This window comes from Saimiri boliviensis, chromosome 12 (genome assembly GCF_048565385.1).
Source record: "Saimiri boliviensis isolate mSaiBol1 chromosome 12, mSaiBol1.pri, whole genome shotgun sequence".
NCBI classification, from domain to species: domain Eukaryota; kingdom Metazoa; phylum Chordata; class Mammalia; order Primates; family Cebidae; genus Saimiri; species Saimiri boliviensis.
The window spans coordinates 6,641,253-6,667,833 of NC_133460.1; the positions used below are offsets into that span (position 1 = coordinate 6,641,253).

Here is a 26,581-nt window from a genome sequence, read left to right on the forward strand (position 1 = left end):
AGTAGCTGGGACTACAGGCACGTGCCACCATGCCCGGCTAATTTTTTGTATTTTTAGTAGAGATGGGGTTTCACCACGTTGACCAGGATGGTCTCGCTCTCTTGACCTCGTGATCCACCCGCCTCGGCCTCCCAAAGTGCTGAGATCACAGGCTTGAGCCACCGCGCCCGGCCTGTTTTCTTGTTTAAAAAAGAAACATAGGCTGGGTGCAGTGGCTCAAGCTGGTAATCCCAGCACTCTGGGAGGCCAAGGTGGATGGATCACCTGAGGTCAGGAGTTCAAGACCAGCCTGGCCAACATAGTAAAACCCCATAATCCCAGCCCTTTGTGATACAGAAGGGAAGTGCTGGGAAGGGAAGAGCATGGTCCCTTTAAGCGATATGAAAGCAGAGAAGGGAAGTGCAGGTAGAGGAGGGTGTGGTCCTTGTCTAGGGCTCCACCCCAGGCCATGTACCCACTGACCTAGGTGAGCACAGGCATTTTTGTTCCCTGCCCAAATGTTGCATTTCCCAAGACCACCCTGGCTGCCACACCACCATTCTGTGCCTACAAAAACCCTGAGACCCTGGCAGGCAGACAGACAGGTGGCCAGACGTGAAGAGGAGCACATCAGCAGAGGAACACACAGGTGCTAGACGTCAAGAGGAATGCACCGACAGGCACCGGCACACCACAGGCCACCGACTGGCAGAACAACATAGAGTTTGGCTAGGACAGTCGGAGAGGAGTCGGGCCACCAGGGGAAAACCATCTCCCTTCTGGCTCCCCCATCTGCTGAGAGCTACTTCCACTCCATAAAACCTCGCACTCATTCTCCAAGCCTCTGTGTGATCTGCTTCTTCCAATACACCAAGGCAAGAACCCCGTGACACATAAAGCCTTCTGTCCTTAGAGTAAGGCAGCGGTCTAATTACGCCGACTAACACAAGCTACCTGTGGATGGCTAAACTAAAAGAGAACCGTGTAACACATACCCACGGGGGTTTCAACTGGAAACATTCACCCCTACGCACTGCCGTGGGGCTCGCTGCCCATCTGGATGCTCCCCTAGAGGTTTGAGCAGAGGGACGCTGAAGAAGCGAGCCATACCCCCATCACATTCCCTGCGAGGGGTACAAGGGAACTTTCCCCACTTCATTGGAAAGGCCAAGACAGGAGGATCACTTTAGCCCACGAGTCAGAGACCAGCCTGTGCAACACAGCAAGACCCCATGTCTACAAAAAAGAAAAGAAAAAAATTAAAAGTTAGCCAGTCGTGGTGGCACACACCTAGAGACCCAGCTACTCAGGAGGCTGATGTGGGAGGATTTCTTGAGCCCAGGAGATTGAGGCTGCAATAAGCAGAGATGGCACCACTACACTCCAGCCTGGGCAAGAGAGTGAGACCCTGTTTCAAAATAAAAAAAAGATAGAAAAGAATGACTTCTCAAATAGCTAGCCGAGGCAGATCTGGTACTTGAATACAGGTTTTCCATGTTTCAACTCTTTTTTCTCTTTTTTTTTTTTTTTTTTTTGAGATGGACTCTTGGTCTGTCGCCCAGGCTGGAGTGCAATGGCACAATCTTGGCTCACTGCAACCTCCGCCTCCTGGGTTCAAGTGATTCTCCTGCCTCAGCCTCCTGAGTAGCTGGGACTACAGGCACATGCCACCATGCCCAGATAATTTTTGTATTTTTAGTAGAGACGGTGTTTCATCATGTTGGCCAGGATGGTCTCGAACGCCTGACCTCGTGATCTGCCTGCCTCGGCCTCCCAAAGTGCTGGCATTACAGGTGTGAGCCACTGCGCCCAGCCTCAACTCTCTTTTCTTGCAGTAATATGGAGAAACGTAATCACTAATCCTTGAAGGAGAGGAAGTTTCAAGGTCTGATTAAAAGATGGTAAAGAGAGTAGTTAGTTGATTAGGAGTGACTGGGAATGGGAAGAAAATGTATGACATTACTGTACTTAGAGGGAAGAAGAAAAGCGAGGGTAGAGGTGACTGAGTGGATAGAAAGGACTTGGAAGAAGTGTGTTTAGCGCTGTCCCTGGATTTCTTCCCTTGCATTATTAACTCCCCTGATGAATCGGATTAATCTCTTCCAAGGCATCCAGTGTTCCCTTTCTGGTCAACAGCTCCTTTCCCAGGCCCCACAAAGTCTGGGAAAAGCACTCTCTGTAGGCTTCTTATGTCTTTCCTTCCTTAATCAGCCCATAGGATCTCTATGTAACCCAAATAAACCTGGAGTTCCACATGTCCCAGTCTTTCCACTGCAGTAAATTCAAAGAAAGGTAGACTCTAGCCAGGCGCAGTGGTTCACATCTGTAATCCCAGCACTTTGGGAGGCCGAGGCAGACAGATCACTTGAGCCCAGGAGTTCAAGACCAGCCTGGCCAACATAGTGAAACCCCATCTCTACTAAAAATACAAAAATTAGCCAGGCTTGGTGGTACATGCCCAGTAGTCCCAGCTACTGGGGAGGCTAAGGCAGGAGAATTGCTTGAACCCAGGAGGCGGAGGTTGCAGTCAAGCAGCCTGGGCAACAGAGCAAGGCCCAATCTCAGGAAAAAAAAAAAAAAAAAAAAAAAAAAGACAAAACTAAACAAAAAAAAAAGGAAAAAAACAAAGTAGACTCCAATAGGAAAAATTCAGTCAAAAGCAATTCAAATAACTACTCAGTCGACCCAGTTCTGTCCCAGTTCTTTATTATATATCAATTTATTCTGTCCATATTTCCTAGTTTAGTGTTTTGTTTTGTTTTGTTTTTTGTTTTTTGGGTTTTTTTGAGACAGGGTCTCCCTCTGCCACCCAGGCTGGAGTATAGTGGCACAATCATGGCTCACTGCAACCTCAACCTCCTGGGCTAAAGTGATTCTCTCATCTCAGCCTTTCAAGTAGCTGAGACTACAGGTGCATGCCACCATGCTCAGCTACTTTGTATATTTTTCTAGAAACGGGGTCTCACCATTTGGGCCAGGCTGGTCTTGAACTCCTGGACTCAAGAAATCCACCTGCCTCAGCCTCCCAAAGAACTAAGATGACAAGCACGAGCCACTGTGCCCGGCACATCCCTTAGTTTTCTTTTTCTGCTTGCCCACTGCCTGGATTCTATAAGCAGAAGGAAAACCCAGGGGCTGATTTGGTAGGCAAGACTCTTTCCTCCTCAAAACATAAATTGGTTCAGGTGGTACCAAAACCATAAAATATGATCTGTCACTGTCTCCCATCACCCCCAGATGGGACTGTCTAAAAACCTAACAGCTTTTCTTCCTGCTCATTCAATCTCTTAAGCAATGAGAAAAGACACTGAGGTCTTTCTTTTGTGACATGTGGCCTGTGCCCTCAAAGAACACTGGCACCCTGGCCACATCCATTCAAAGAACTTGTCTGTATGCCCCCTCCTTTATCCCCAGGCTCACTGGATCAGAGATCTCGGAGTCATGCACAGCGTGATGCTTCACACGGAGACGCTCTGGAAGTACTCCTTCGAGACTACTCAGAAGAAGACTGAGTGGTGAGACGATGGTATTCGCTCCCTCTGGATCACTGCTAAGAGACAGGGACTGCCGGAGATCCTGGCTTCCCAGGCTGCTGCCTTTCATTCCTGCACCTGTGGGATGAGAGTTAGAAGCGGTACGACCTTGAGCAAGTCACTTACCCTCTCTAAGCATCTGTTTCCCTCAATGTGGAATACAGATGATGGCGGTGTGTTTATTTCACAGATCTGATGTAAGGATTCAATGAGAGATGCGTGAAAAGCAGTGGGCACAGGGTGAATGCTCGGTGAGTTGTCTCTTTTCTTATCAATAGGCAAGTCTCCATGAGGACAGAGACCGGCTTTGTCATGACTGTAGCATCAGGGCTGGCCACAGTGCCTGCACCCAGCAGCACTTCAGTAAATATCTGTTTATACACTAACCACAGACTGAGGTGTAAAAGCCCTTTGGAAGGAAGTTGACCATTTCATGCATCTTCAGATTATGAAGAGCACGGATGAGAACACTGGCTTGAGAGGGTTCCAGTGGCCATTCATCACCACAGTGAAAAGGTAGAAACCAGAGCTGTGTGTTTAACTCCCAGCCCCAAAACCTGTCGGCTTTGCTTTTTCAACATGAGCTTCCAATGCCATCCCTTTAGAATGGGGCCTCCCTCTTCTTTCCCAAGACACCAGTCTTTGCCCCAGACCTATCCTTATTACCCAGTACTTCCTCTCTGTACTCTGAGCCCATGCTCTGTTCATCAGATAGCAAAGTGGTAGAATACAGCATCCCAGAGTGCAGGCTACAGAGTTAGATTCCCAGAAAAGGATCTCAGCCGGCTCCATCCTTCCTCAGCTGGGCGACCGTGGGCAATGACTGGCTCTCTGTGCCTGAGTCGCTCCATCTGTGAAATGAAGATTGTCACAGACCCTGCTTCAAAGAGTCACTGGGAGGATTAACTGAGAAAATGCATGGAAGGTGCTTGGAACTAAATGCTCAAAGTAAAAGTCCATCTGGCCAGGTGCAGTGGTTCATGCCTGTAATCCCAGCACTTTGGGAAACTGAGGCGGGCTGATCACTTGAGCTCAGGAGTTCAAGACCAGCTTGGCCAACATGGCGAAACCCCATCTCTACTAAAAATACAAAAATTAGCCAGGCATACTGGCAGGTGCCTGTAATCCCAGCTACTTGGGAAGCTGAGGCACAAGAATCACTTGAACCTGGGAGGCAAAGGTTGCAGTGAGCCGAGATGGTGTCACTACACTCCAGCCTGGGCAACAAGAGCAGAACTCTGTCTCAAAAAAAAAAAAAAAAAAAAAAGTTCATCATTCTTATTAATAGAAGCCAAATCATCTCAGCGCTTCTTTGGCCGATTAGTATATTCCAAGCCAGTGTTATCCAATACACCAGGGGCCCCCAGACATGGACCAGCAGTGGTCTGTGGCCTGTTAGGAACTGAGCTGCACAGGAGGAAGTGGGCAGCAGGTGATCAAGTGAAGCGTCATTCGTGTTTACAGCTGCTCCCCACAGCTAGCATTACCGCCTGAGCTCCGCCTCCTGTCAGATCAGCAGCAGCACTGGATTCTCACAGGAGTGCGAACCCTATTGTGAACTACACATGTGAAGGATATGGGTAGTGAGCTTCTTAGGAGAATCTAATGCCTGATGATCTGTCACTGTCTCCCATCACCCCCAGATGGGATTGTCTAGTTGCAGGAAAGCAAGCTCAGGGCTCACACTAATTATACATGATGGTGAGTTGTATAATTACTTCATTATGTATTACAATGTAATAACAATAGAAATGAAGTACACGATACATGGAATGCACTTGAATCATCTGGAAAGTTCCCCTGACAAATCCATGGAAACCAGTCCCTGGTGCCAGAAAGATTGGCCGGTCATGGTCTGACAGAACATTCTGGAGGGCAGCCTTGCTCTATTCTGCACTGTCTAACATGGGAGCTGCTAGCCACCCACAAAGGCTACTGAGCCCTTGAAATGTCACTGGTGAGAACAAAGAGCTGATTTTTCCATTTTCTCTTATTTTAATTAATTTGGTTTGTTTGTTTGTTTGTTTGTGACAGAGTCTTGCTCTGTCACCCAGGCTGGAGTGCAATGGCACAGTCTCATCTCACTGGAACCTCCCCCTCCCGAGTTCAAGCGATTCTCCTGCCTCAGTCTCCTGAGCAGCTGGGATTACAGGAACCTTGATCATGCCCAGCTGACTGTTGTATTTTTTGTAGGAGGGGGTTTCACCACATTGGCCAGGCTGGTCTTAAACTCCTGACCTGACCTCAGGTCATCTGCCCACCTTGGCCTCCCAAAGTGCTGGGATTACAGAAGTGACCCACCCCACCTGGCCATAATTCATTTCTAAATCACTAAATCTAAATACCAAGTGGCTAGGAGCTACCTTAATGTACAAGGCAGCTGTAGAAGAATCACAGAGAATTGTCAATGACCCTGCCCTGCTTCAAGTTCATTTTTCGCCCTTACTGTGAGATTCTAGATTCTTTCCTCTTCTCTCATACTTTTTAGATTTTCAGGCTCAGACCGTGAAAATCAATTCTGTCCTTCCAAGAAAATAATGTTCATAACACTTAGTGTATACCAGGCTGATTTAAGTGCCTTGCATGTATTAATTTATAACAACTCTGAGGCAAGAACTGTGATTACGCCCATTTAACAGAGGAGTAAACTGAGGCACAAGGTGGTGCTGGAACTTCTCAAAGTCACGCAGGTAGCAAGAGGCAGAGTTTAGCTTTGAACTCACTTTGGGTTCAGCAACTTACAGCTCTTATCTATGACATAATATTACATCTGTGGTCAAAACATTTAGACCTGGATTTCACAGGAACCTTGCGTTTGCCAGGCTGCTAGGGAGGTTGACGTCGGCTTCCCGATCTCACAGTTCAAAACCCAGGGCCTCCACGTGCTTGCTACGGTGGCCGTTCACGGGCAGGAGGCTTCTGGGAGGGTTCTCCTTTTCTGTCATTTTTCTTATTTGTGGCTTTTGTCTCGCCATTTATTTGCAGAACTTTGATTCCTTCTGCTCAATTCATAATCAGAGTGCTTTTCCTCTTGGCTGAATTCATAAGTGTTTGTGCAAAAAGAAGTTGGGCGCAGAGCCAGGCAATTGACGACACCCGGCTAGTCTGGCAAGTGGATATCAAATTGTTGTATCTCGTTCTGCCACTCACGGCTCCTGCTGCGGGGCTGGGCCATCCGCCAGCTCTCCAAGGAGCCAGCAGGAAACGACTGCAATCAAATCGAACCCATGGCCCGGGTCAGCCCCTCTCGGCACAGCACTCCAGCTGGCCCCCAGTGCCTTTGGGGGGCACATCCGCATTGCCAGGCAGGGCTGTGGGAGGGCAGCCTGCCTCCTGTCCATCACGGGGAAAACCTATCCTTGTCCCGCGTCCCTCCCAGGCAGCCTGTGTGGAGATTGCTGCGTTAACCTTTAATGTGGCTAAAATGTTTTCCTTCAATGACAGTAACGCTGCCAGAGCCCATAAGATACCCAGGAATTGACATGCCTTGGCAGATGATGCTGGAAAGATGGGATTCCCAGCAGCCTTTGCATCCCTTGCTCAACGTCCCTGAGCCTCTCCACATTCCAGTAGGGTTTCACTCACGGTCAGGGCAGAAAGAGAGAGAGTCCATCTGGAACAGGCTGGAATTTTAAATGAGTGTCCCCGATAATTTAACATGATCGATGGCTGAGGTATTCCACCAAGTCCAGGAGTACCAGTTCTCAGAGAGAGGCAAACAGCCATGACTGTAAGACCTGGAAAAACTGCACAAACCAGATGGCAAGTCTTGCCCCTCCCCAGAGAACTCGAGAGAGTATCAAAGAGTGAAATGGCAGAGGGGTGGTCTGGGTGGGGTCCTCGAGGCTGACAAGGGTCTGTGACAGGACCTTATTAGGCTACCCTCAAGAGGAAATTTGGAGAGAGGGTGGAAGGGCAGCTCTCAGTGCAAGCAGGCCCACTGGCTCACGCCTGTAATCCCAGCACTTTGGGAGCCCAAGGCAGGTGGATTGCCTGAGGTCAGGAGTTCAAGACCAGCCTGGCTAACATGATGAAACCCCATCTCTACTAAAAATAAAAAAATAAATAAAAAAAATAAAAAATTAGGCGTCCATGGTGGCGCACACCTGTAATCCCAGCTACTTGGGAGGCTGAGGCGGGAGAATCGCTTCAACCCAGGAGGTAGAGTTTGCAGTGAGCTGAGATTGTGCCACTGCACCCCAGCCTGAGTGACAAAGGGAGACTCTGTCTCAAAAAAAAAAAACCAAAAAAAAGAAAATAGCTTTCAAACTTCAGAGGGTTGTGAGCAAGATGGGACCAGCAACTTCTACCTAAAAGAATGATAACAGCAAGATAACTCATCCTAATATTGGTCCAAGCTAGGTCTTTACGATGCATCATAAAGGCTCTAAGAATAACAATCTAACCTCCAACAGGGCTGGGGATTTGAAGAACCTTAAGCAAGTAGCTTCCTTCTGTTCAGTGACTCTCCAGGAGCACAGAAAAGCCAGGAAACACTTACGGCCGACCTTGACTTCTGAATTTCAATTACGAGGAGTCCATCTCTTTCTCCCCGGTTGTTCCCTAGAATGCGTAACTAACTCCTTGTCCTTAACCGCACATACTTATTTTAGTTATTTATTTATTTGTTTGTTTATTTATTTATTGAGATGGAGTTTCACTCTTGTTGCCAAGGCTGGAGTGCAAGGGCATAATCTTGGTTCACTGCAACCTCTGCCTCCCCTGTTCAAGCGATTCTCCTGCTTCAGCCTCCCGAGTAGCTGGGATTACAGGTGTACACCACCCCAGCTGGCTAATTTTGTATTTTTAGTAGAGATGGGATTTCTCCATGTTGGTCAGGCTGGTCTCAAACTCCCGACCTCAGGTGATCCACCCACCTCCGCCTCCCAAAGTGCTAGGATTATAGGCGTGAGCCAGCACAGCTGGCCTCTTTAACCACACATACTTCCCACCAAAGCACAAGCGTGATGGGCTGTCCATGAGCCTCCCGCAAACACGTGTATCCTATAATATGAATTCTGTCACCTCGAGACCAGACAAAATGCAAAACCAAAGTGGAGCCTTTCCTTGAATTACAGGTTCTAAAGAGTTTGGGACTCTGTACAAAACCCAAGAGTTGGAAATTTCCTGTAAGGAGTACCAGCCCTTGTTTTAAAGAGGCAATTTAAGAGTAATAGCCACTCTGATGCCACACTACGCTAAGGGAGAATAATGAACCTAATAAAACTAGCGATTTTCCAATTGCTTTTGCTGCTGGAAACACTGATTATGCTAATTAAAGGGTAGAATAGTAAATACGCACTCTTTTGCATCCAATTAAGTGCTCAGATTATTTCTCAGAAGTATTTGTTGAAAATAGCACACCTGATTATCATGGGTCCCAAATAAACAGTCAAGTGTGGAGTGGAGAGAGAGTGTGTGTGTGGGGGGGGGGGGGGTGATTGTGTTTGGGGGGTGGGGGGTGCGCATGCACACACACGTGTGTCCTTCTGGAGCTCGTCTTTTTGAGACCCCGCATAAGTCCCAAAATTCCTATGACACCAAATAGGAAAAATCAGTTTCCTAAGACTATAGCTTGGGATATCTTTGGAAAAGGTGTACATTGAGAACACAGCATACAGCAACTATTTCAAGTTGGCAACATCTGTGATTTAACATTGCAAACATCAGAAACTCAGCTGGTTCTTCAGAGCCACCTATGTCCCTCATAATGTCAATATCAGCTTCTTCTAAATAATAAACTAGCCAGTCAAACTACGTTCTATAGCATGTTAGAAGTTTCGTCCTTCTAGTCAATTTCACATTTCAAGGCAAAGTCAGTTTATATTTAAGTTAAACAAAGTGCTGTCACTAAATGCTGAGAATTATGTCCAATGCCAATCAGAAATGGAATAAATAAGTATTAGAGGATTTGCAAGTTAAAGCAACCATAGAAATGTTATTATCAGAAAGGAAAAGGTATTACCTGCAGAGGTTACAGATAAGATGCTAGAACCCAGAAGAGAAAGAATTTCTGTAAATATTTCCATTAGGTTAATCAGGAATGGCTGGGCATGGTGGCTCACGCCTGCGATCCCAACACTTTGGGAGGCTGAGGCTGGCAGATCACAAGGTCAGGAGTTTGAGACCAGCCTGGCCAACATGGTGAAGCCCCATCTCTACTAAAAATTCAAAAAATTAGCCAGGTGTGGTGGTGCGCGCCTGTAATCCCCGCTACTCGGGTGGCTGAGGCAGGAGAATCACTTAAACCTAGGAGGCGGAGGTTGCAGTGGGCCGAGATCACACCACTGCATTACAGCCTGAGTGACAGAGCAAGACTCCATCTTGAGAAAAAAAAGTTAATGAGGAGTGGGAATAGCATAAGTTTTTCACCCACAAAAGGAGATAAGATTCATGCATTCATTCAACATGCATTCCGTCAATGGTGAGCACCTGCTCTGAGCTAGGCCTGTTCTGGGTCCCGGGAAATGGGTAATCAACCAGATAGACATGGCCCCCGCTTTGGAGGTCATAATTTAGAGCAGCTAGATGAACAGTAAACAAGTAAGCAAATTGAGATCATCTTAAATTGGGGGAAGTTCTTTAGAGAAGCACTTCCACAAAGCTGAATTGCACCATAGATTATGACTGCCAGAGGGTAGAGAAGGTAATATGGCACCTGCCTGTGGATAGCAGAACTTCTGAGGTCTTGCAAAGTATTTAGTATTACGATTTCTGACGCAGGCGCAGTGGCTCACGCCTGGAATCCCAGCACTTTGGGAGGCAGAGGTGGGTGGATCACTTGAGGTCAGGAGTTTGAAACCATACTGGCCAACATGGTGAAACTCCGTCTTTACTAAAAATACAAACAGATTAGCTGGCAGGAGAATCACGTGAACCCAGGAAGCAGAGGTTGCAGTAAGCCAAGATTGCTCCACCGCACTCTGTCTCAAAAAAAAAAAAAAAAAAATTTCTTAGGTCACGTTCCCTAAAAGCAGGGATTGGGGGCATGTAATTCATTCAGGAAGAACTCTCAGGAGATGGGAGTGAGGAAAACAGGATATGGCCGGGAAGGAGCGAAGTGCGATGTGGTCTCAGCTAGAGGCCGGCTCCCGGCTGATCCCACAGGGAGCTCCAGAGGAACTGCACCACCATGGCATCCCAGCCTAGTCTGTCGTCCTCCTCTGCCAGCCAGTCACTAGCCAAGGGCTGCAGACTCTCTGGGGGCCCCAGCAGACAGAAGAGGAGGCGCATGCTCTGTGGTCTACTCTTTTGTGCACACCCACCCACCTCCTCCCCAGTTTACACTGCTGGGGGAGAAGGAGAGGGAATAGAGGTCATCTCCTCCAGTGGCAACCTGTGGGATGGCAATGGCCCTTTTCCTGTTGGGTGTAACCTGCTGCCATCTCTTGCTGTCTGCAGCCTGACATGGAGGCATGAAAGGTCCCAGGCTCCACTGACGGGGGTCTTTGTCTTAAGCAGCAACACTGGGACCGCTGGTCCCTCGCAAGATTCGGCCACATTTCATGGCTGTCTGCAACTCACCCCATTCCTCTGATGGAAGGAACCCAGTGCCCCATGCTACAGCCATTTCCGCCAGGACTGGGGCCCCAGATCTCAATTTCCCTCTACAGTCCCCAACTCTGGGGTCTGGAGACACATTCTAGATCCATCCTTAGCACCTCCCAGCAGGCAGAAGCCAGAGGAAAGAACCCTTACCCCGATGCACCCAACCATGCCACCTCACTCCATGCTCCATCTCCCTCTCCAGGAAAAACAACGCTTGTTGAATATTTCATGAATGTGCCCATGTGCGTTTAGTCCTCGGAACCACTTCATGGGGTAGGCATTATCATACCCAAGTTACAGATGAGGAAACTGAGGAGGGCATTTCCATAACATGCATCTAAGTGGTGAAGAAAGGATATAACCAGACAGTGCAACGCCAGAGCACATGTTGTTGTTCAGTTAGAGACATGAGGTCTCTCTTTGTCACTCAGACTGGAGTGCAGTGGCACAACCATAGCTCACTGCAGCCTTTAACTCCTGGGCTCTGGCAATCTTCCTGCCTCAGCCTCCCGAGTAGCTGGGACTACAGGCGTCCGCCACCACACCCAGCTAATTTTTTAAAACACATTTTTATAGAGATAGGGTCTGGTCCCAAACTCCTCACTTCAAGTGAGCCTCCCATCTCAGCCTCCCAAAGTGCTGGGATTACGGTCGTAAGCCCCCGCACCCAGCCCAGAGCACACTTTAACCACCATATCATTCTGCCTCTGGGTAGGTTAGTCAAGCCCTGTAGCTGACCAGATGTCTGTATAGAGAATGAGAGGTCAGTCTTCCCTTCTCCCAAACACACCCAAATTTTACAAGTGATTTTCTTCGGTCCGTCAGCATCAGGGATGGGGATGAGCAGGGTGGCCTGTCCCCTTTCCAACAGCCCAGCAGATATCCCAAGATCACATCTCATTGGTTCTGGTTGGGATATGAGCCCAAAGCCAGTTGCTGTGGCCATGGGATGCAGCATCCTCAGTCCTCTGGCCAGGCCAGAGCCACACCCACCTCTAGATCTTCAGGGGGAGTCAATACATCTTGAACCAGGTGCAAACTGAAGCTCCAGGGGCAGTCAGTAATGTGACCCAGCCTACATAAGTGGGTGCTGAGCAGGCAAACATTAATCACCCATTGCACACACCAGGGGAGGTTTGTGGTGACTTAAGTCCCTTCCTGGGCCAAAGAAAACAGTGCCTGCTCCATGCCAAAATATATTGCCCAACACTTTATCTTTTTTTTGGGTGGGGGGGCAGACTCTCACTCTGTCACCAGGCTGGAGTGCTGTGGCAGGATCTCAGCTCACTGCAACCTCTACCTCCCAGGTTCAAGGGATTCTCCTGCCTCAGCCTCCCAAGTAGCTGGGATTACAGGCGCCCGCCACCACACTCAACTAATATTTTGGTATTTTTAGTAGAGATGGGGCTTCATCATGTTAGCCAGAATGGTCTCAATCTCTTGACCATGTGATCGGCCTGCCTCGGTCTCCCAAAGAGCTGGGATTACACGCGTGAGCCACCACATCCAGCCCCAAGACTTTATCTTAAAGCTAGCTGGCTTTGTAATGCCAGGGAGGCTGAGGCAGGAGAATCACTTGAACTCAGAGGGTGGAGGTTGCAGTGAGCCAAGATCGCACCATTGCACTCCAGCCTGGGTGACAAGGCAAGAGCCTGTCTTAAAAAAAAAAAAAAAAACTAGCCGGCTTAATTCTCACAAAGCTGCCACCCACTTTTTGGCATTCTACAGGCAGAAACACTGAGACAGTAAGAGATTTTAAAACTCACCACCAGCCGGGCATGGGGGCTCACGCCTGTAATCCCAGTACTTTGGGAGGCTGAGGCAAGAGAATCACTTAAACCCAGGAGTTCAAGACCAGCCTGAGCAACATAGCAAGACCCCATTACTACAAATACTTTTTTTAAAATTAGGACTAGGCACGGTGGCTCCCACCTATAAACCCAGCACTTTGGGAGGCCAAGGCAGGTGGATCACTTCAGCCCAGGGCTTCAAAACCAGCCTGGCCAACATGACAAAACTCTATCTCCACTAAAAATACAAAAATTAGCTGGGGGTGGTGGCCCGCGTCTGTAATCCCAGCTACTCAGAAGGCTGAGGCACGAGAATTGCTTGAATCCAGGAGGCAGAGGTTGCAGCAAGCTGAGATCGTGGCACTGCACTCCAGCCTGGGTGATGGAGTAAGACCCTGTCTCAAAAAAAAAAAAACCAACATAGCTAGGTGTGGTGGCACCTGGTCCCAGCTACTCAAGAGGCTGAGGTGGGAAGATTGCTTAAGCCCAGGAGTTGAGGGTGCAATGAGCTGTGATTGTATATATACATACACTTTATTTGTATGTATATATACACCCACAAACAGAGACTCACCTCCCACAACTTAGAAATCACTGACTCCCTCTGTTCTAAGGAATTATTTTTTCATTTTGCCATCTCTGATGTTGGAATACATCTTAACAACCACTGGAATGTCACGGTCTCGTTGGCAACATTTTTCTGCTTAGTAGCCCATAAAATAATAGCACATCTTGCAACTCACAGTCCTTTAGATGCTATGAGATCCTGGGGAAGCTCAGAATCTAATTCAACCCTGTCTGACTCCAAAGATGACATATTTTTCTTTTTATTTTTTAAAATTATACTTTAAGTTCTGGGATACATGTGCAGAACGTGCAGATGTGTTACACAGGCATACATGTGCCACAGTGGTTGGCTGCACCCATTGACCCGTCCTCTACATTAGGTATTTCTCCTAATGCTATCCCTCCCTCCACCCTCCGCACAGGCCCCGGTATTGTTCCCCTCCCTGTGTCCATGAGATCTCATTGTTCAACTCCCACCCACGAGTGAGAATATACGGTGTTTGGTTTTCTGTTCCTGTGTTAGTTTGCTAAGAATGATGGTTTCCAGTTTCACCCATGTGCCTGCAAAGGACATGAACTCATCCTTTTTTATGGCTGCATAGAATTCCCTGGTGCATATTTGGCACATTTTCTTTTTTTTTTTTTTTTTTTTTTTTTGGCACATTTTCTTTATCCAGTCAATCACTGATGGGCATTTGGGTTGGTTCCCAGTCTTTGCTATCATGAACAGTGCCACAATAAACATACGTGTGCATGTGAAAGACCACATATTTCCTACGCCTTCGGACTGGGGCACAGATGTAGAAGACTTGAGCTTTGCTTATTGTGAGAAAGGTATGAGAAATGGCCCCGATGGAATGTTCTTCTTGCACTTGCAGGGGAAGAAAGCGGCATCGTTCCACTGTCCCCGGGGAGGTGCTAAATACGAGGGTGAGGCTGTCCAGCTGTCCCTCCCTGGTGGGGTCCCACACTCACCCAAAGATCAAGAAGACAGAGTGGAAGGAGAACACTGAGGTCACCGTGAACTGGTTCACCAAGGAAGATTCTGACTCTGTGACTCTGCACTACAGAGAGGCAGGTAACATGGGACATCAGTTCGGGTCCAAGACAGAGAACAGAAAGTTGATGATTCAGCAAATCGACAGGCCCATGGGGGATCTGGTGGGAGCCACTCAGAAGCACAGCCTGACGGAGCACCTCAGCATCATCACTGCATCGGACTAGGGGATGATACCGCAAAGAAGAGGCCTGGTGTCAACGAGATCCTCTCGTCCAACTACATCAAGTTCAAGGTGTGGGTCAAGTATGATGCTGTGGACTACGGGGTCTTCAGGATGCTCCTGCCCAAACTGGGGCAAGAGGAAGCCCTTTACCAGGCATTGAAGAATGCACACCCTCACCTTCACGTCTACAAGAAGGAGGAGTTTCCCGAACACTTGCATTTTGCTCATCGTGATGTTTGCCAACTCTGGTTACGGTATCAATGGGATAAGTTCATTCTAAAATGAATGAAGTCACCTTGGATCTAGGAGACAACCATTAGTGAAGGGTGGTTCTGCAAAAATCAAACATAAGTGCACACACTACGAGTGGTACCCCACGGGGTCCTCAGTGTTCCCCACCCCCTGCCCAACCACTGCCCCAAATTACTGCTGTACAAGAATAATGACCAATTCAACTTGACAAGGCTGATTGAAAAATTTTAAAAAGGCTGGGCACAGTGGCTCACACCTGTAATCTCAGTGCTTTGGGAGGCCAAGACAGGACTGCTTAAGGCCAGGAGTTCAAGACCAGCCCAGGCAACATAGGGAGCCCCCATCTCTACAAAAACTAATAAAAAAAAATAGTCACAAGCTCAAGACCAACCTGGTCAAGATGGTGAAACTCCTTCTCTACTAAAAATACAAAAGTTAGGCAGGCAGGATGGCAGGTACCTGTAATCCCAGCTATTCAGGAGGCTACAGCAGGGAATTGCTTGAACCCTGGAGGTCTAAGTTGCAGTGAGCCAAGATCATGCCACTGCACTCCAGCCTGGGCAACAGAAAGAGACTCTGTCTAAAAAATAATAATAATAATAATTAAATAAATAAACAGCCAGACATGGAGCTCCATGCCTATAGTCACAGCTACTCAGGAGGCTGAGGTGGGAGAATCTCTTGAGCCCAGGAGTGTGTGACTGCATCACAGCACTCCAGCTTGAGCAACACAGCAAGACCCTGTCTCTAAAAAATAAACAAATAACAAAAAGGAATAAACCCCAACTTCATTATTCAAAATTGCGCCTAGCGCTTCACTAAAACATTGAGTAACAGTTCTTTCATTTTTGCCTTCCCAACAACCCTGTAAAATAGATGCTCTTAGTTCTACCACTTTAAAGAGGAAAACAAAGCCTGGAGAGAAGTGACTTGAGATTTAAAAGGTAAGGCTGGGCTGGGTGCAGTGCTCACACCTGTAATCCCAGCACTTTAGGAGGCAAAGGTAGGTAGAATGCTTGAGCCCAGGAGTTTCAGACCAGCTGGGCAACATAGTAAAACCCCATCTTTACAAAAAAATGCAAAAAAATGTAGCTGGATGTCGTGGCGCATGACTCCCAGCTCCTCATGAGGCTGGGGTGGGAGGATTGCTTGATCCCGGGAGATTGAGGCTGCAGTGAGCCATGATCAAGCCGCTGTGAGGTAGGAGGCAGGACTGATTCCAGAGGCAGGGCTCAGATACCAGAGCAAACTGAGGACTAGCTAAAACGGGGCTGGGGCGGAAGCAGCTTTCCATCAGACATGCCCACGAGCCTACCATGTGAGTTTACCATTGCCATGGTAACACCCAGGACTTCCTGCTCCTTTCCATCGCAATGACCCAATGACCCAAGTGACTACCCATTTTCTAGAAATTTCTGTGTCAACTGCCCCTTAATCTGCATGCAATGAAAAGTGGGTATAAATGTGATTGCAAACTCCCTGCTGCTACTCTCTGCCTCTGGGGTAGCCCGCCCTGCAGGATCAGTCACAGGGCTGTAACGCTGCCTCTTCGATAAAGCTGTTTTCTTCTATAATACCTTGGGCTGGCCCTTGAATTCTTTCCTGGGCAAAGCCAAGAACCCTCATGTGCTATGCTCCACTTCAGGCTTACCCTGCCCTGTGTCAACTGCACTCTGGCCTGGCCAGCAGAAACAGACCCTATTTTTTTTAAAAAAAAAGAAAGACACATAAGGTTGAGGGCTGCCCCCAATCCTGCGTGGCTGATCGTTACACACAGCATGCAATGACCACCAAAAAGTTCACCACAAAGGCCGGTTCTCCTTTACCCATATCAAAAAATATCCAAGCCTGTTCATACAAAGACACACACAGATGCTCACAACAGAATTATTCATAATTGTCAAAAGGTAGCAACCACACAAATGCCCATCAACAACAGATGAATGGGCAAACAAATACGGTCTACCCATTCGATGGAACATTATTCAGGGAAAATATAGAGCGGAGGGCTGATCTATGCTACGACCTAGGTACACCCTGAAACCATTAGGCTAAGTGAAAGAAGCCAGACACTAAAGGACAGATATTAGGTGATTCTATTTTTATATATACCCAGAATATGAAAATCCAAAGAAACAGAAGGTAGATTAGTGGTTGCCAGGAGCCAGGGGTAGGGTTACTCAGGGGGGAATGAGGGGTGACTGCTGATGGGCACAGGGTTTCTCTGGGGGGTAATGAAAATTTCTAAACTTGACGGTGGTGATGGCTGCACAACTCTGAATATATTAAAAACCACTGAATCACATATATACTTTATTTATTTATTTATTTATTTATTTATTTATTTATTTTATTTTATTTAGAGACACGGTCTGGCTCAGTTGCCCAGGCTAGAGTGCAGTAGCGCAATCTCAACTCACATCACCCTTCACCTCCTGGGCTCAAAGCACCCTCCCACTTCAGCCTCTGGAGTAGCTGGGACTACAGACACATGCCACCATGCCCGCCTAATTTTTGTGTGTGTTTTTGGTTGAGACAGGATTTTGCCATGTTGCCCAGGCTGGTCTCAAACTCTTGGTTCAACCAGTCCTCTCACCTCTGCCTCCCAAAGTGCTGGGATTATAAGTGTGAGCCACCACACCCTGCCAAACTGTACACTTTAAGTGGGTAAATTGTACGGTATGTGAATTATCTTTTAATAAAGCTGTTATTAAAAAGCAGCTTTAAGGGCCAGGCATAAGGGGCACACCTGTAATCGCAGCACTTTGAGAGGCCAAGGCAGGAGGATCATGTGAGCCCAGGAGTTCGAGACTAGCCTAAACATGACAAAACCCTGTCTTTACGAAAACTTTCAAAATTAGTCCAGGCGTGGTTGCTAATGCCTGTAATTCCAGCACTTCAGGAGGCCAAGGTGGGTGGATCACTTGAGGTCAGGCGTTCCAGACTAGCCTGGCCAACATGGTGAAACACCATTACAACTAAAAGTTTTTTTATTTCATTTTAGCTTTGGGGGTACATGTGAAGAACATGCAAGATTGTTGTATAGGGACACACATGGCAGCATGGTTTGCTGCCTTCCTCCCCTTCACCTATATCTGGCATATTTTTAAAATAGGCATGGTGGCAGGCGCCTCGGGTGAGGGAGGAGAATCGCTTGAACCCGGGAGGCGGAGGTTGCAGTGAGCCGAGATTGCACCGCTGCATTCCAGCCTGGGTGACAGAGCAAGCCTCCATCTCAAAAAAAAAAAAAAAAAAAAAAATTAAAAATTGAAAATCAGCCAGCCGTGGTGGCTTGTGTTTGTAGTCCCAGCTACTCGCCAAGCTAAGCTGGGAGGATGGCTTGAGCCCGGGAGGCTGAGGCTGCAGGGAGCCAAGATTGTATCACTGCACTTTGGCCTGGGCAACAGAACAAGATCCTGTTTCAAAATTTTAAAAACAATTTAAAAACAAGCCTTAAAAAAAAAAAAACCCACAAAAATCAATGGTAACTCTCAGACTTAAATGAGGTGGTCCGTTTTATGTTAACAACCAACTAACAACTCATGGCAGAAACAAAGTTTAAATGATGCTATAGCCAGATGTGGTGGGGCTCACGCCTGTAACCCCAGCACTTTGAGGGGCTGAGGTGGGTGGATCACCTGAAGTCAGGAGTTCAAGACCAGCCTGGCCAATATGGTAAAACACCGTCTCTACTAGAAATACAAAAATTAGCCAGGCATGGTGGGAGGCTAGAGGCTGAGGCAGGAGAATTGCTTGAAACCGGTGGGCAGAGGTTGCAGTGAGCCAAGTTCACGCCACTGCACTCCAGCCTGGGCGACAGAGTGAAACTCCATTTCAAAAAATAAAAAATAATAAGCCTCGTGTGAAGGAAGACTGCCCCAGGTACAGCTTGAAGAGTCTTGCTGGGAACAGGAGTCAAATGTGCTAATTAAGTCTGCAGCTTGCTTCACGCTAGCTTGTTGCATCTTCAGAGTGTAAAAGGTATGAGAAATCTCATGGAGTTACTGTTTAAAGTGGGTGGAAATAGTCATGGTAAAATACAACCATTTACCACATAAGGTATATTTTACCCCTCAAGTGGCACAGAACACTGTGATTAATGGCACACCAATCGCACACCCATAACTAAGGCTTTGCCAAGGAGAAATATCACAGTCACCTGGCCTATCCGTACACCTGGTTCATGACGTTTTGTAACATAATAGCTTGAGAGTAGCGTGAGGACATTTAACGAGACAAGAACGCTCCCCACTGACCAACCAGATAGTTCGGGGGAACCGGAAGCTGTGCTCAGTTTCTGCTGAACTGACCATGAGGCAGAAACTCCTATGGGTCAATGCCTCTCACTGAATCCACTTCTCAGAGTTCCGTCCACCTGCCTGCTTCATAGCACAGAGCAAAGTGGGCGTTCCTTGTCTCTCTTCAGGGACGAGGTGCTTGAGGCCATTATGAGGACATGCATTCTTTTTTTCCTTTTCCTTTTTTGAAGACAGAGTCTCGCTCTGTCACCCAGGCTAGAGTGCAGTGGTGAGATCTCAGCTCACTGCAACCTCTGCCTCCCAGGTTCAAGTGATTCTCCTGCCTCAGCCTCCTGAATAGCTGGGATTACAGGCATGTGCCACCACACCCAGCTAATTTTTCTATTTTTTGTAGAGACAGGGTTTCACCATGTTGATCATGCTGGTCTTGAACTACTGACCTCAAGCGATGCGCCTTAGCCTCCTAAAGTGCTGGGATTACAGGCGTGAGCCACCGGGCCTGGCCAAGGGCATTCATTCTTGATGGGCCACCCCACAGCCTCAGAGACAGTTGACTGGTTTCTTCAACCAGAGCTGAGCAGACAGGCAATTTCTGTATCCGCCAGGCCAAATGTTAGACCAATCTCTCGATATAAAGAGCATCACATTTCTTTTTTCTTTTTTTTTTTTTTTTTTTGAGACGGTGTTTCGCTCTTGTCATCCAGGCTGGAGTGCAGAGTGATCTCGGCTCACCGCAACCTCCACCTCCTGTGTTCAAGCGATTATCATGCTTCAGCCTCCCAAGTAGCTGGGATTATAGGCATATGCCACCACATCCAGCTAATTTACGTATTTTTGGTAGAGATAGGGTTTCACCATGTTGGCCAGGCCAGTCTCCAACTCCTGACCTCAAGTGATCTGCCTGCCTCAACCTCCCAAAGTACTGGGATTACAGGTGTGAGCCACCATGCCTGGCCCACATTTCTTACATGCTAGAATATCTGTTGGTCTAAAATAAAAATAAATGGTATTGTAGCTGGCCATGGTGGCTCATGCCTACAATCCCAGAACTTTGTGGGGCTGAGGCAGGAGGTGCACTTGAGGCCAGGAGTTCAAGACCAGCCTGGAAAACAAAGCGAGACCCCCCACACATACATACACACACCATCTCTTTAAAAATAAAAATAAAAATAATTAGCTGGGCATAGTAGTGTGGGCCTGTAGTCCCAGCTCCTTGGGAGGCTGAGGTGAGGATTGCTTGAGCCCAGGAATTTGAGGCTGCAGTGAGCTATGATTGTATCACTGTACTCCAGCCAGACCTTGTCTCTAAAAAAAAAAAGTGTTGTGATGGACATTACTTTATCACTTGAAAAGAAGGACAGACAAGAGAGCTATGTGGCATTTCCCAAGCAATTACCCAGAGTCCTGATCCCATCCTGCCCCACCTTCCCCTTAAAATTGTATGTATCTTTCTATACCATAAAAATACATGTATTTGGCTCTGGAACCAGATTGCCTGGGTTCAATTACCTGATCTAGCATTTGCTCCTGATAATTCAGTGCATATGAGCTCTGTGACTCAGTTTCCCCAACTGTAAAATGGGGAATGGCAGCCTTACTGGGCTGCCATGAGGGTAAAGGAGTTAACATGTATTTATGAAGCATTCCGAACAATTCATGCTACATAGTAAGCTCTATATGTTTGAGCTTATTATTACCATCAGTACAATTATTATCTTTCTTCTTTTTCCAATGGGTACGCTTTCTACATTCTCTTTCTCTTTTTTTTTTTTTTTTGAGAGTCTTGCCAAGATCACACACAGCTGGAGCACAGTGGTGTGATCTTGGCTCACTGCAACCTCTGCTTCCTAGGCTCAAGCGATTCGCCAGCCTCAGCCTCCCCAGTAGCTGGGATTACAGGCACCTGACACCAGGCCCAGCTAATTTGTATAGTTTTAGTAGAGACAGGGTTTCACCATGTTGGCCAGGCTAGTCGCCAACTCCTGGCCTCAGGTGCCCACCTCGGCCTCCTAAAGTGCTGGGATTACAGGTGTGAGCCTGCGCCCAGCACCTTCTCTTTCTTAAAGATCTTTAAATCCTTGGTATTCGCTGCCCCACCACAGAGAACAGTGTCCTTGTATTTTTTTTTTTTTTTTTTTTTTTTTCGAGACGGAGTTTCGCTCTTGTTACCCAGGCTGGAGTGCAATGGCGCGATCTCGGCTCACCGCAACCTCCGCCTCCTGGGCTCAGGCAATTCTCCTGCCTCAGCCTCCTAAGTAGCTGGGATTACAGGCACGCGCCACCACGCCCAGCTAGTTTTTTGTATTTTTAGTAGAGACAGGGTTTCACTATGTTGACCAGGATGGTCTCGATCTCTCGACCTTGTGATCCACCTGCCTCGGCCTCCCAAAGTGCTGGGATTACAGGCTTGAGCCACCGCGCCCAGCCGGCCCTTGTAGTTTAAATTTTCAAAGATTTCATGGATCTGACAAGCATGACATTAACTAAGGGACAGTTTTCTTTCAGGGGATTGCAATCAAAAATGGCTTTTTTTATTGTTATTACTTTTTAGAGAATTATAATGTATTTCAACAAAGGCAACCATGGCTTTGATAATGTCCTTATGGATATGAAGACCATATTCAGAGCTTTCGGGCCAGAGTTCAAGAAGAATCTCCTGGCCGAGCCTTTTGACAGCATCCACACCTACCCATTGGTGTATAAGCTCCTGAGAGTCACCCCCCAACCCCAACAACTGCTCCCTCGCAGTCACCCAGGAAATGCTGGTGAACTCTTACAACCAGCAGCCAGGTGAGATACTAAAGCAGCCGCCAGAAAACTGCCAGCATAGTCTGCTCTGTCCTGAGATAGAAAAAAATCAAAAAGGGGTCTCATGGTGGGGAGGAGGGGATTCAAGCAGAACAATCATTTTGCCAGCAGCTTTGGAGTCCTAGGAACAAGATGCCAGCAGCTCGAAGCAGACAGCAGGGGAGGTAGGGAATCCCTCAACCTGCTGGGAATATTTTACATAGTACATTGGGGCAAAGGGAAAGCGCTTTATGGAAAAAGTCAGGCTGTAATCTGTCCGGTCCCCAGGAAATTACTGTGCACAGTCTGCCCCTAAGATGCCCCTTCCAGATACGGAAATCAGCCCTCCTTCAGCACCACAGAAAGCTGTTCATAGGGAAGGAGCAAAACACTGCTGTTCCACGTGATGCCGAAAAAAGGGGAGAGTCTGGAGTGAGACTGCAAATTCTTAAGACTTCAAACCTCTCGATCTGGGTGATATTAAGGAAGAATAAAATCATCTCTGAGAATTCGCTGCTTCCTTCTTTTGGCTATGTTTTCTTCTGCCGGGAGACACTTAGATACTGTGCAGTGATCTTGAAAGTGCTTAGAGCAATTACACACAAAAAGGAGTAATGGGCTGGGCACAGAGGCTCACACTTGTAATCACAGGACTTTGGGAGGCCAAGGTAGGAGGCTCATTTGAGGCCAGGAGTTTGAGACCAGCCTGGGCAACATGGTGAGACCCTGTCTTTACAAAGAATTAGCTGAATGTAGTGTCACATGCCTGAAGACCCAGCTACTGGGGAGGCTGAGGCAGGAGGATCGTTTGAACCCAGGAGTTTGAGGCTACAGTGAGATATGATTGCACCACTGCACTCTAATTCCTGTCTCTAAAAAACAGAAAAATTAAGCCGGGCGCGGTGGCTCAAGCCTGTAATCCCAGCACTTTGGGAGGCTGAGGCGGGTGGATCACGAGGTCAAGAGATTGAGATCATCCTGGTCAACATGGTGAAACCCCGTCTCTACTAAAAATATAAAAAAAAATTAGCTGGGCATGGTGGCACGTGCCTGTAATCCCAGCTACTCAGGAGGCTGAGGCAGGAGAACTGCCTGAACCCAGGAGGCGGAGGTTGCGGTGAGCCGAGATTGCGCCATTGCACTCCAGCCTGGGTAAAAAAAACAGAAAAATTGGGGAGGGCAAGGTAATAGACATCCTTTCTTGTCTTTTTTTTTTTTTTTTTTTTTTTTTGAAACTCAGTCTGGCTCTGTTGCCCATGCTGGGGTACAGTGGCACAATCTCAGCTCACTGCCACCTCTGCCTCCCGGGTTCAAGCAATTCTCCTGTCTCAGCCTCCTGAGTAGTTGGGAATTACAGGCACCTGCCACCACACCCATCTAATTTTTGTATTTTTAGTAGAGATGGGGTTTCACCATGTTGGTCAAGCTGGTCTCAAACTCCTGACCTCATGATCCACCCACTTCAGCCTCCCAAAATGCTGAAACTGCAGGCGTAAGCCACCTCACCCTGCCCCTTTGTCTTCTTGTAAGCCACTGCCCATGATCTCTTTGTGAACATACAGGAAGCAGACCCTTTTGTAGAAAACTAATTAAATGTATGACCAATTCACCAAATTACAGAGGATTTTTGTTCTTTTTGAGTTTGGGAGTTTTGCTACTATTTTGTAGCCCCTCCCCTGTCCCACATCCCGTCAGGAGCCTGGGATAAGCTGCGTCTGACTGTCAGTTACTGAGAAGCAGGACATCCCACAAACCGATTTTTAGCGAATTGTCTTTTAGCAAATTGATCATTTGGTAAAGTGGTCATTAGGCAAATGGATCATTTGGGGAAGAGGTCATTTAGTAAATCGGCTTTCAACGACTTGCCCTGTGAGATTTCTCTACAGTGAGCATTTTCTTGGGTTAAATGTACATTTCATTTCCATAATTAATATTCACTAGCGGCTAGATGGGAAACTTCCCAGGGAACCAGGAGCAGCCAGAACAGCCTCTTAATAATCAAGCAATTAAAAACCCTCCGGTTTTGTAACAGCAGTGGAGGTACAGAGGGCATCTGCTCTGCAAGATGCAGTGATCTGGCTCGGCATTGTCACAGAGGCTCTCACGGTTCTGTGTGTCGCTAAATGTGACCACACAGCCATGCGTCGGAAAAAGGAGTGAGTGGTCTTTGGGTCTTCCACAGTTAATCATCGTACTTTGTGATAACCCATGACAACTCCTCACCACATGCCACAGCAGGCCCAGCACTCTGATAACCCAGCAGCCAGGGCCAGCTTCATGGGCATGCAACCTGGACAGTCCCACAGGGATGCAGAAGAGTCTCCATCGTGGTTTAATAATCTGCCATCATCATCTTGAAATTCTTTCTTTTTTAACAGGGGTGGCCAGGCATGGTGGCTGATGCCTGTAATCTTAGCACTTTGGGAGGCCAAGGCACGCAGATGGCTTGAGCCCAAGGAGTTTAAGACCAGCCTGGGCAATATAGCAAGACCCTGTCTCTACAGAAAATACAAAAAATAGCCAAGTGTGTAGTCTCAGCTACTCAGGAGGCTTAGGTGGCAAAATCACCTAAGTCCAGGGATCGAGGCTGCAGGAGCTGAGATGGCACCATTGCACTCAGCCTGGATGACAGAGTGGGACCCAGTCTAAAAAACCAACTACAAGACCAGGCTCAGTGGCTCACGCCTGTAATCTCAGAACTTTGGGAGGCCGAGCCACGCGGATCATTGAGGTCAGGAGTTTGAGACCATTCTGGCCAACATGGTGAAACCCCGCCTCTACTAAAAAGACAAAAATTAGCTGGGCGAGGTGGTGCGTGCCTGTAATCCCAGCTACTCCGGAGTCTGAGGCAGGAGAATCGCAAGAACCTGGGAGGCGGACTCCGGAGTGCAATGGGGTGGGGTGAGCTGATGTCATGCCATTGCACTCCAGCCTGGGGGACAAGATCGAAACTCCATCTCCAAAAACAAAAACAACCACAACAACAACAAGGGCTCCTCACGCGGCTGAAAACAACAGAAATGTATTGTCTCACAGGCCTGGATGCTAGAAGTCCAAAATCGAGGTGGTGGCCAAGCTGCGCTCTCTTTGAAACCTGCTGGGGAGAATCCTTCCTCGCCTCTTCTGGTTTCTGGTGGCTGCCAGCAATGCTCAGTGTTCCTCATAGAGACATCCCTCCAATCTCTGCTCTCCCATCACATGGCTGCCTTCTCTCTGTGTCTCTGTCTTCACCTGGCATTCTCCTATTTTATTTTATTTTTGAGATGGAGTTTCATTCTGTCACCCAGGCTGGAGTGCAGTGGCACAATCTTGGCTCACTGCAACCTCTGCCTCCCTGGTTCAAGTGATTCTCCTGCCTCAGACTCCCCAGTAGCTGGGATTACAGGTACCTACCACCACGCCCGACTACTTTGTGTATTTTTAGTAGAGACAGAGTTTCACCATGTTGGCCAGGCTGGTCTCGAACTCGTGATCTCAAGTGATCTGCTCACCTCAGCCTCCCAAAGCACTGAGATTATAGGAACGAGGACCATGCCCGGCCCTCATTCTCTTCTTTTATAAGGACACCAGTCATTCCATCTGCCCCCGCTGCAGACCCCAATCCAGTATAACTCATCATTACTTGATTACATCTACAAAGCCCTATTTCCAAATAAGGTCACATTCCTGGGTACCAAGGATTAAGATTTCCAATTTATCTTTTAGGAGATTCCTTTTTTTTTTTTTTTTTTTTTTTTTTTTTTTGAGGCAGGGCCTCACCCTGTCACCCAGGCTGGAGTACAGTGGTATGATTATAGCTCACTGCAGCCTCAAACTCCTGGGCTCAAGGGATCCCCTGACCTCAGCCTCCCAAGTAGCTGAGACTACAGGCACACATCACCATGCTCAACTAATTTTTTTATTTTTTGTACAGATTAGGTCCCACTCTGATGCCCAAGCTGGTCTCCTGACCTCAAGTGATCCTCTTGCAAAGCACTGGGATTACAGGCATTATCCCATACCTGGCCCTCTTTCTACATCTCAATCAATGTATCATTAGCCTGAGCTGCCTGTATCCCTTCCTCTGCCCATCCCTACCAATCCCCTACTTTAATAGCTTCCATCTCGATATCATGGGGCCTGCTGAACACTGCAAACAGCCTAAGGACAGTGGAAACTTTACTTAACCTTAAATTCTATTACAAAGTCCACATTGAACGTAATTTATATTTGAACTATAAAAATTTTCTGTAAGTTGAAACATGACCTATAAAGGTCTCTACACCCTGAAGCAATGTTCTAGAAAGAAATCAATTGGTCCTTTTCTACAGCAACCATTTACCATAGGAGAGATAAAGAAAAACTTCAATGTACTGATTGAACTTCCATGCCCACAGCTTAATTTCTAAAAGGCAACCATTCCATACCGTTAAAATGCCTTAGGTTGTTATTACTCTTATTAAAGAAAGCGTCAAAGCCACAAGTTGAATCTTTACCATAGTTCTGGCACATATACACCCACTCTTGTTGTTGCAGGAGCGGTCGTGGGAAACAGATCTCTTGGACACCGAATATTGAAGGAAGGAGTTTATTCGGCCGGGAACCAAGTGGCATATTTGCCTAATATCCAAGCTCGCCCTAACAAAAGAAGGTTTCTTCTTTAT

At 47.5% G+C, this 26,581-nt stretch overlaps 1 protein-coding gene across 2 annotated transcripts in view; it reads right to left on the reverse strand.

Moving 5' to 3' along the window:
* Window positions 1-210: 210 nt before the first annotated feature.
* The window catches only part of ALG1 (ALG1 chitobiosyldiphosphodolichol beta-mannosyltransferase), a 58,445-nt gene continuing 32,074 nt past the window's right edge, over window positions 211-26,581 (reverse strand). The window contains exons 14-15 of one of the 2 annotated variants that reach the window (XR_012512682.1): window positions 3,400-3,590; window positions 223-1,215 (exon numbers count right to left, since the gene is read on the reverse strand). The gene's annotated coding sequence lies outside the window, so the exon portion shown is untranslated. Of the gene's footprint in view, window positions 3,591-26,581 lie in introns of both variants that reach the window. The other variant, XR_012512681.1, reaches the window with a different exon arrangement.